We start from the raw sequence: 10,000 nt of genomic DNA, 5'->3' as shown, positions 1-10,000 counted from the left end.
AAATAATCCTGGTTTGTCCTTCACCAGACTTCTCCTTCTTCATCCAACAACTCACTGTTTTAGTATTTCCTGCTCTCACCCTCCCAAAACATGTCCCGGAACTTTCCACTCTGAAGAAACTTCTGTAACTCACTTGGATCAATACTGAAGTGAATAAATTTTTCATGACACAGAATGTCAGTTTTCTAAAAATGTTTTGTTCATCCAAGGAGAACGAAGGCAAAATTGCCAGGAGAACTACGAAAAGAGTCTCTGAAAATAAACAAGATCAGGTGTGAGGGCTTGCGCCAATTACTTGGCCACCTATTCACATTTATTTTCCACTTTTGCGCGCGGATCGAAAATATTACAGAAAATAAATGAGTTTAATTTGGTTAAAGGAAGAATTGCGGTAGTCACTTTACCAATAGCTGCCAGGAAAGGATATATAATAAGATTGGCTTTTATTTATTTGATTAGTCAATGAAACTATCGTTTTCTCCATGTAAAATGTAATTTCTTGCTTGATACATTTTTATATTACAAAAGATTTCGAATGACCCCTCGGGTTACACAAATGTGCTGATGGTTATCCTGAGAATATAATTTGAAGAACAATAATCAATATATATATTTTTTTTTATTCTTAACACTTGATATACCTCAGATTTCTCTTTTCTATTAGTAAAATACATTAAGATATATTGTACAACAATTCCATTTATTTGTCAAACCCTGCAAACATGAAAACCATATATATATAAGTATCACCGTATTTGTCATGTCAATGCTGGCCCATTTCATGGTAAATGTTTCAGTCCCATAATTTTTTGCTAAAATCAATTTATTTTTTCCCCTATTGTAAAAGGTAATTCCAAACCTAAAATATTTCCAAAATCGGAGTCAGTATACTGAATATTAAAAAAGGATCCATTCAATATTTCACCTGTCCAGACAACGCTCAGGATATGCCGCCATAACCACATCATATCATTACTGTTCGAAAGCCGAGAAATTTCTCAGCAACTTCAGTTACACAACTTCTATGGTATTTCATATCAGATATTTCATATTTCAAGGCATACGCACATCTTTTTTAATTTAGTTCACCACTTTTTCGTTCTTTGTCAATGATTTTCATACCGTGGATTAGATACAGGAATTTACTTGCCCATACCTGCGGCCTATTCTAATGAGAGACCTTGTGGAAATGTCACTCACTCACTTTCCATAAATTTCATGGGCTTCTTACGCTTTATGATGAAAACTTCTATTTCCATAATATTCGCAAAAATAATTGTTCCTAGTCAAAAGAAATATGTTACAGTTTTTCCATACATTCCCGTTGAAAAGGATAACGTGTTTACTTTTGCTTTCCATTTTACCTAATGGCAATTTCATAGCGACAGATACTGGTCATCCAAAGTAATTGGGCACGGATATCACTTCATAAAGACTTGCTCTATGCTACATAAATAAATAATATATGAGTGTACGTATATGTATATATATATATATATATATATATATATATATATATATATATATATATATATATGAAATTTTTATCACACCGTGATTTATATACAATCATGAAGCTACAAATATAATATCGAATATTTATATACCTCGGTAGTAAATAGCCGAAGGGGGATATATAGATATGATAAAGTGGAATGGGGACACGAAGACGAAAGCCTATTCAGCGACAAATGGTTTAGATCAACTGGAGAATATATAGACGATTAGATTTATACTTATATAAATTCCCCTTCGGCGATATAGATATACGGATATATACCGAGTATGGATTATATTAATATAGCTGGGATATATATATATATATATATATATATATATATATATATATATATATATATATATATATATATATATATAAAAATAAAGATTAGCGCCAAAATAAGCTACAAAAGCGCCCGCCTTTCTGCTTTGCTTGGCCGATAGATAGGCCTCTGTCTATTTGAACCTGCCAGAAGTAGTGAAATCTGGTTCGGGTTAGTTTCAAGCAGTAAATTCAGGGGTTCTAAGAGACGCTCAGGAAATAATCTTAGCCTAGGGCAGTAACTGGCTGGTGCCTTTTTCTCTTGGTACAGAAGCGTGACCCGGTCAGGCCATCGGCCCCCACCCCCCCTACACCCGTCCAGAAGTAATAAAAGGCCAGGGTGCCAGGAGCTCTCTCTCACACACAGTCCAGTAGCTAATGTATGAGGTCACGAGTGCAGACCTCCCCCCACCCCTTCTTTCCCTCGTCGCCACGTGGAAGTAGCTGCCCTTTGCCTTGTACTCCAGCCACGTGGCCAGTATCCATTTCAAGTGGGGAAGAGCAAATCCCAGAGCGAGCGGAAACTCAACTGCAGCCCTTCATTGTCTACACACACACGTGAACCCTGGCAGAAGACGCGGAGAAGGACTTGGACGACGCTGGATGCAGACGTCAGCCTTTACTATGTGGTAAAGTACCTAGAAAGAGTTGCTTAGTCACGTTATGTTCTCCCTTGTGCATTTATTAAACTTCTGGGCCTATAACTTGGTATTCCCTGAGCTTCTTGGTTCAATCCCGGCCCACGTGTTCACTGCCTTCTTACTCTAAGTCACTAGTCAAGCCTCGAGGATGTCCTTGGCGCCCTCAGTGCACTCTCGAGTAAAGCATTCCCCAAATTCCAGCCTTAGATTGTAACCTGGGTCCTCATATCGTTTCAGAAGGAAGATCGTAGCAGAATTCTCCTTGGTCCGTGTTCCTGGCATTCCCAAGCTTTTTCTCACCCCCTTGGGAGGACTTCTGCAGCAGCAATTTAACGTGTTTTAATTCAATTTCCATTTTGATCTTGTCTGTCATGTAAATATACTTATTTTTGTATCCACGTGTTTCACACACGTCCCTTTAAGAAAGAGCCGTCAGCTCCTGTATAACTCCTTTTATTTTTTTGTTTTATATGTTCCTGGTTATCTTTCAAGGCCATTGCAGAGTAAAGTACTGAATGTGGACACTTAAGAATTACCTGCACCAGGAAACATATAATATATATATATATATATATATATATATATATATATATATATATATATATATATATATATATATATATATATATATATATATATATATATATATATATATAATATATATATATATATATATATATATATATATATATATATATATATATATATATATATATATATATATATAGATATAGATAGATAGATAGATAGATATTTCATAAAGACTTGCTCTATGCCAGATAAATAAACAACATATGTGTGTATGAATGTATGTATATTATATGATGCTCGGCCAAGAAGAAACCCTGTGAAGAAAAATTACAGATAAACCACTTCTTGTGGCTAAACACAATGCTCATCAACAGTGCAAACGTCTCCCAATCCTTGATACACACACTGCGTTTGGAAGGGACAACTCACTGCCGCCAACTCAACACAGCTGACTCGCCCCCGGCCAACTCAGTGCCAGGACAACTATAATTAATATACGGCGCTAGGACAACTCACCACAAGATGGGACAAATAACAACCATGCTGAAGTGAAGCAGCAAACAGAAGACAGCGAACAGAACAGACAGAGCTGGGGATGGTGCAGCACCCCACACTCACTATGGAGGAGACTCATCAGGGGCGGGCTGCACAAGTTGCGAAGAAACCGAAAAACATTTTTCGAGCAGTTGATTGGAGATGAGTCATCCCTCCTCCCTAAATTGAAGAAGTATATACATGAAGGCAGATGCTAGAATTTTGCAGACTACTTCTTCTTTTCCACAACGATCTCCCACTGAGTATCTGAGATGCTTTGCATGCAGTTTTCAGTAAATGTTTAAATTAAAACTTAAGTCAAGTATTAGAAATTGATCCTTCATAAATTACTTTTCTTCTGTTTTAAAAAGCTATGTTTTAAAATGATCATTAATAAATTAACTTTGTTTTTAAAAATATCGACGAAAAACTGTGAGTTGGCCGGTGGTGGTGATAAGTCGTCCTGCACCCCACACTGTCACTCTCCTCACATTTGGTTAGCTGCTACTCAGTCAGTCCCTCTCATACCACACTGCAGTATATAGCCTATATACTTCATTTCCCAATTCCAGAAACTGCAAGTACATTTCCACTCCTTGTCCTCATAATTGCCCTTCATGTTTCCTCAACAGTCACTTGTGCAAGCTTTATTAAGTAACTGCATTCAACCCCATACACTATACCAACAATTCAGTCTTACTGGAAAGCACACCTTTTGCCCTAGTTATTAGCATATTGAAAATAAAACCAACAAGAACAAAGAAAACATCAGAAAATACCAAGAAACGTTACTAAATAAAGTCTGGCAACGTTTGCCCCAATCGCTGCAACAAACCAACCTAAACAAACGGCTGGAAACGTTGGGGATTTATATATGCTCTGAATTATACATATGTAACTTCTGTTTCTTATCGTGTGACTGAAAAAGGAACCAGCATTTGCAATTGCGGAAGTACATCTCTACTTTTTTATTCTCCTGCTGCGGGGGGGAGGGGGGTGGGGGGGGGGGAGGGGGCGGAAGGCGACGGAAATGCTATTAAGCCCAGGCCATCCTTTTTCCTAACCAGAGCATTTTGTAGCAAAGCATAATGTGATATGCTGGTCCACATTTACTGTTCTTTATATATTATTCACTTAATTCTTTCAAAAATCGATCTTCTTGTTTAATAACGCATGATATACTGATTTTTATTAATTAACTAAGATATTTCCTTTTACAATCTTTTGAGAAAATTTGTAGGCTTATTTATTTTACGCTATGCAGGCACAGTTCAGAGGTTTATTGCCTCACTACCCTTTCCCTTCCATGCCTAATAACGTCTTTGTTGCGTCTACACAAATCTTTGACTGTACTGTACAGTCACATTTGCCTTTTAAACACCTTATAAACGTCAGGTAAAAACAGAACCCATTAATAGACTGAGAATATTTAATGGAAGAAACGACTTTTAGAACAATATACACTAAAATAACAATACAATAACTCAGAATAAAATGAGGAATACGGCACTAATGACAACGTTTTGGCTGTCTCGGTTCTGAACGATTACAGCAACGCTAATTACAGTACTGGGAACTGAAGGTAGTGTTTATCAAGACACTGTGGGACTGGTATGTCATTACGGTAACAACGAGTCACTGAACAGCGGAGTCAAAACTAACATCACTAAAAACGATAAAGGGACTTACTTGGCTAATGCAGTGTTGTGCGTTAGGAACTTGTGACGAATGCGCTCTTGAAAGGACTCGTCGTATATGGCGATGTTGAGTGCCACAGCTGGCGAGTTGGAGTGTTGACAGGAGGCGGAGAGCAGCGGGGATAAATAAATGACTCCACTCTCCAGCTATAGCCGAAGGAAAATCCAACTCCGATCATGAGCGACAACTGTGATAGCTGAGGTAACTGGGATAACTGGTATGGGTGGAATAATAACTCCCGGTATAATGCTGGCATAACTTTTTGTACGAAACGAACTGAGTGTTTCCTTTTCCCCCAAGTCTAGGAAGAAGAAGCAAAGGCTGCAAAACAAAAGTGCAGCAGCAGAGCCATCTATTGTCCAGTATATAACTGCTCAACATAAGCAGAGCCATCGTCTGTTGAGCCATTTCGCGAATGCACCATATATTTGTCTGGTGTAGGTGTTTAAGTGCAGAACATCTTGAACTTCTGTGGGGGAAAACAAGTAATTGAATTAACTTAACCGAATCACAAATCCAGCATCAAAAGAAATTTTATTCTTGAGGAACTACTTTACAATACAGGGTGGGTGTCCAACAATTTGCCCTCCGATTCAACTCTTTGCAAAAGAACTTCGCTTCCAAAAATGTTTTAACTGATATCTTTAAGACACATTAATTCTGGCTCTCATGTGTAAAAATGTTGAAATTACATGAAGTTACCCAGGTACTGAATGAACGCACGAAGATGGTTTTGATATATATAATTCCCGTGACCTATGCAAGATTTTTAGGAACAAAAGCCAGCCTAAAAAACTATATGGAAATCAACTTCATATTTGACCAATGTTATTTCCATTAATTCATAAAGTAGGCAATGAAATTCGAAATGTTATAATGTGTAGCCTAAATATACAATCATGGATAATAAACCCATTGGAGAAACAAATCCACAGTCATGTGTGGGTGCATATATTTTTAAATATATGTACCCATACATAACTGTAGATCTGTTTCTCCATTTCAAGATTCATGCTACTATGAGTATTTCATAATTAATAAAACCATATTTTTTAATTAATAAAACCCATCTAAGAAATACAGTCATATTAAAAATTACGATGAACTAATGCAAAGTAACGATATTTATCCAATGTGGTAATTATAAACAGATTTACTCGATCCATAAGTATGGCAACGTATTGAAGATTCATGACCTTGAAGTCCTATAAAACTGACGTAGTTACGTTGTTTAGCAAATTTCAAAATCTATTCTGAGTGACGGCCTTCAATCTATTTTTGGAATAACATTTTCGATATACAGTACATTTACGGTCAAAAAGGTGAATATAATAAATTTAGAATAAGAGCATATTTTAGCTTCGTAGTTGAATATGTCGCCTTAATTTTTTCGTCATATTGGACTTTTCCATATCAGTACATGGAACTGATTACAAGTGAGGAGGTAAAGTGCTGTCTGAGAGCAGTCTTCCTTCTTGTCAGGCAGAGCGTTGAATGAAAGCCGTTTTGTCTCGACAAGAAAGCTGCAATGTAAAACACTCTGTCTCTACACAAAGAATAGAACAGAACAGAATGGAATATGGAATTTAGGCCAAATGCCAAATGCTGGGACCTATGAGGTCATTCAGCGCTGAAGGGAAAACTGACACTAAGGTTTGAAAGGTGTAACAGGAGGAAAACCTTTAAGCAGTTGTACTGTGAAACAATTGTTTGAGAGGTTGGAAAATCAGATGAAAGGAAGAAAATATGAACGGATGTGCAGTAAAAGGAAGGAAAGAGGTTGAAGCTAGGGGAAGAAGGCACGCTGCAAAGACCCTTAAGTAATGCCTACAGTGAACCACGTGAGGTGCGCTGACGGCACTACCCCCTCTAGGGGGCTACAGAAAGACAGAAAATATTTGGTAAGGATGAGAATACTCATCCCAGCCCGGAATGAAACGATTTTAAGGAACCTCGGAAGAATGTACATTATCTATTTATCAATTCATTTTTTCTTTTTGATAAGTGAGATCTCTTCTTTGGGTATTTCTCTTGACTTCCTCTTACTTCTTCCTAATGAACACCTTCATATTCTTTGGAAGTTTGAATTTCAAGTCAATGGCCCCTTTGGTGAGCTTATTTCATATGAATAGGTTTCATCTACTGATAATAATAATAATAATAATAATAATAATAATAATAATAATAATAATAATAATAATAATAATAATAATAATAATATGAGTTCCGCTACAAAGTGATTCATTGGGAAGGAGTATGGTTCGAGATAGGCCATTAAAACGTTGTTAGCTTGCTAAGTTTACGCCTTATTTTCTGCTAACTACAATATTTACCGAGTCATATTAAGGTTAGAAGCGACTTCACTGTGCATTTGTTATTGTCTGCTGAAAGCGGCATAACAACATGAATGTGGGAATCAGGCCAAGAGCACAGCCTTAATAATTTCAGCTGTAAAGTTTACAAAAAAGGCACTAGGTAAAAGACAAACTGTAACTTGAATTAAACTTTTGTACCTCAGGACTCAACCATTTTCAAGGTTGTCTTAACTAAATTAAATACTGTGGACAATAAAACTGGGACCTATGGAAAAGGGAAACTATTTATTTATAATAAAATCCAAGTGGATTTTTCTTGATTGTCTGCCCTGGTTGGGGGAGGGGTTGGTAGGGGATCGGCGTGGTAGGGGAGATATGACACATCCACCTTCCCCCTGCAAACTGGTTTGTCCGCCCTGGGTGGGGCAGGGTAGGTAGTGGAATGGTAGGGAAGAGAAGCCATCCACCCTCCTTTTACAAATCTGTTGGTCCCGGGCAGGGCAGGTAGGGTGGACAGCAGCGCCAGGTTCCAGTGTGCGTAGCACGAGCCAGCAAGCTTGTAGCAAATAATTAGCAACGTTCGATAACATATATGTATAGTATATATATATATATATATATATATATATATATATATATATATATATATATATATATATATATATATATATATATATATATATATATATATATACATAATTTCAATAAAAACAATTTCTGTCCTATAGGCTACCAGCGAGAGCTACTCTACCAGCACACTGACGGATCTTTCAGTGCATTTGGGAAATCGGACGCCTCAGGATCTACTTGGCTGACAGCATTTGTGTTCAAGTCGTTCAGTCAAGCTGATAGTTATGTTACTGTAAGTACACAAGTTCTATGAGTTCTTTTTGCATACTATGATATATACATACACATAACCTTTCTCTCTCTCTCTCTCTCTCTCTCTCTCTCACTAACATACACACAATCACACACATACCAAGATATATATGTATATACTGTATATGTATATATATATATATATATATATATATATATATATATATATATATATATATATATATATATATATATATATCACACATTACCACAGGTGAAAAATAAGAAACGGGTGTAGGTCCTGACCGGTTTTCGACTTTATTTCAAGCCATTGACGAAGGACTGATACAGAGGTGAGAAGTCACAAATATATATACTACAAGAACAGTACTAACGAACATACACAACTGTTAGAGGCTCCATATCCCCACTCTGGCCGGTGTCGAGGTAGGAGTGGTTTTAAAACTCATTTGGCTAAAAAATCACAATAGACTCTCAGGGGACACTGATAAACAGACCCACCTCAGATCCACACCTGACAGGTGTCATGGAGGCGGAGTTTGAAACTCATTAACCTTACTACCCCTCGTACTGTGTTTACAAATATGATAAATTTTCATATATCTCTGCCTACCTTAAAGTTTAAACAATTTACAAATTTCTTTTGATATTAAAGGATCAAGTTTATACATCCCTTGACTGATATTCATATTATGGTTGTAACTTTCTTTTAAAGATTCAATGATGTTCCTTTCCAGTGCATTATTAGAATATACAACACTTTTTGCCCCTTCAGTTGATAGCATGAAACACTAACATGTACAAATATACCACTGTTCCCTTGTGCACTCACACATTTCTTATGTTGTTCAATTCTTTTTCAGTGCTTTCCCGGTTTGGCCAATATAAAAGTTGTCACAAGACTTGCTGGGAATTTTATATACACACCTTTTAATATTGTCTGGGAGTTCTTGATAAGTACATTTTTCATTGTTGTATTGTTCTTAATGCGACATTAACACCAAAATTCTTAAGTAGATGAGGATATCTTTCATACCATTATTATAAGGCAGAACAAGCAAATTTTTGTGTTGTTCTGCCTTATAATAATAGTATGAAAGATATCCTCATCTACTTAAGAATTTTGGTGTTAATGTCGATTTAAGAACAATACAACAATGAAAATGTACTTTATCAAGAACCCCAATATTAAAGGGTGTGTATATAAAATCAAGTCTTGTGGACAACTTTTATATTGGCCAAACCGGGAAAGCACTGGAAAAAGAATTGAACAACATAAGAAATGAGATATGCACAAGGGAACAGTGGTATATTTGTACATGTTAGTGAGAACAATCATGCTATCAACTGGGAAGGGGCAAAAGGATTGTATATTCTAATAATGCACTGAAAGGAACATCATTGAATCTAGCTTCATAAAAGAAAGTTACAACCATAATATGAATATCAAGTAAGGGATGTATAAACTTGATCCTTTAATATCAAAAAGAAATTTGTAAATTGTTTAAACTTTAAGGTAGGCAGTAGAGATATATGAAAATAGATTATATATTTGTAAACACAGTACGAGGGTAGTAAGGTTAATGAGTTTCCAAATCTTCCATGACACCTGTCAG

At 36.3% G+C, this 10,000-nt stretch overlaps 1 long non-coding RNA gene across 1 annotated transcript in view; it reads right to left on the bottom strand.

Annotated features, from left to right (window-relative positions):
• Positions 1–4,943: 4,943 nt before the first annotated feature.
• The window catches only part of LOC136837813 (uncharacterized), a 7,107-nt gene continuing 2,050 nt past the window's right edge, over positions 4,944–10,000 (bottom strand). The window contains exon 2 of the long non-coding RNA XR_010852785.1: positions 4,944–5,695. This is a non-coding gene — a long non-coding RNA (uncharacterized lncRNA). The remainder of the gene's footprint in view (positions 5,696–10,000) is intronic.

Source organism: Macrobrachium rosenbergii, unplaced genomic scaffold (genome assembly GCF_040412425.1).
Source record: "Macrobrachium rosenbergii isolate ZJJX-2024 unplaced genomic scaffold, ASM4041242v1 13865, whole genome shotgun sequence".
NCBI lineage: Eukaryota > Metazoa > Arthropoda > Malacostraca > Decapoda > Palaemonidae > Macrobrachium > Macrobrachium rosenbergii.
Note: the sequence above shows the minus strand (reverse complement) of the source record. Positions and strands in the feature narration are given on the sequence as shown.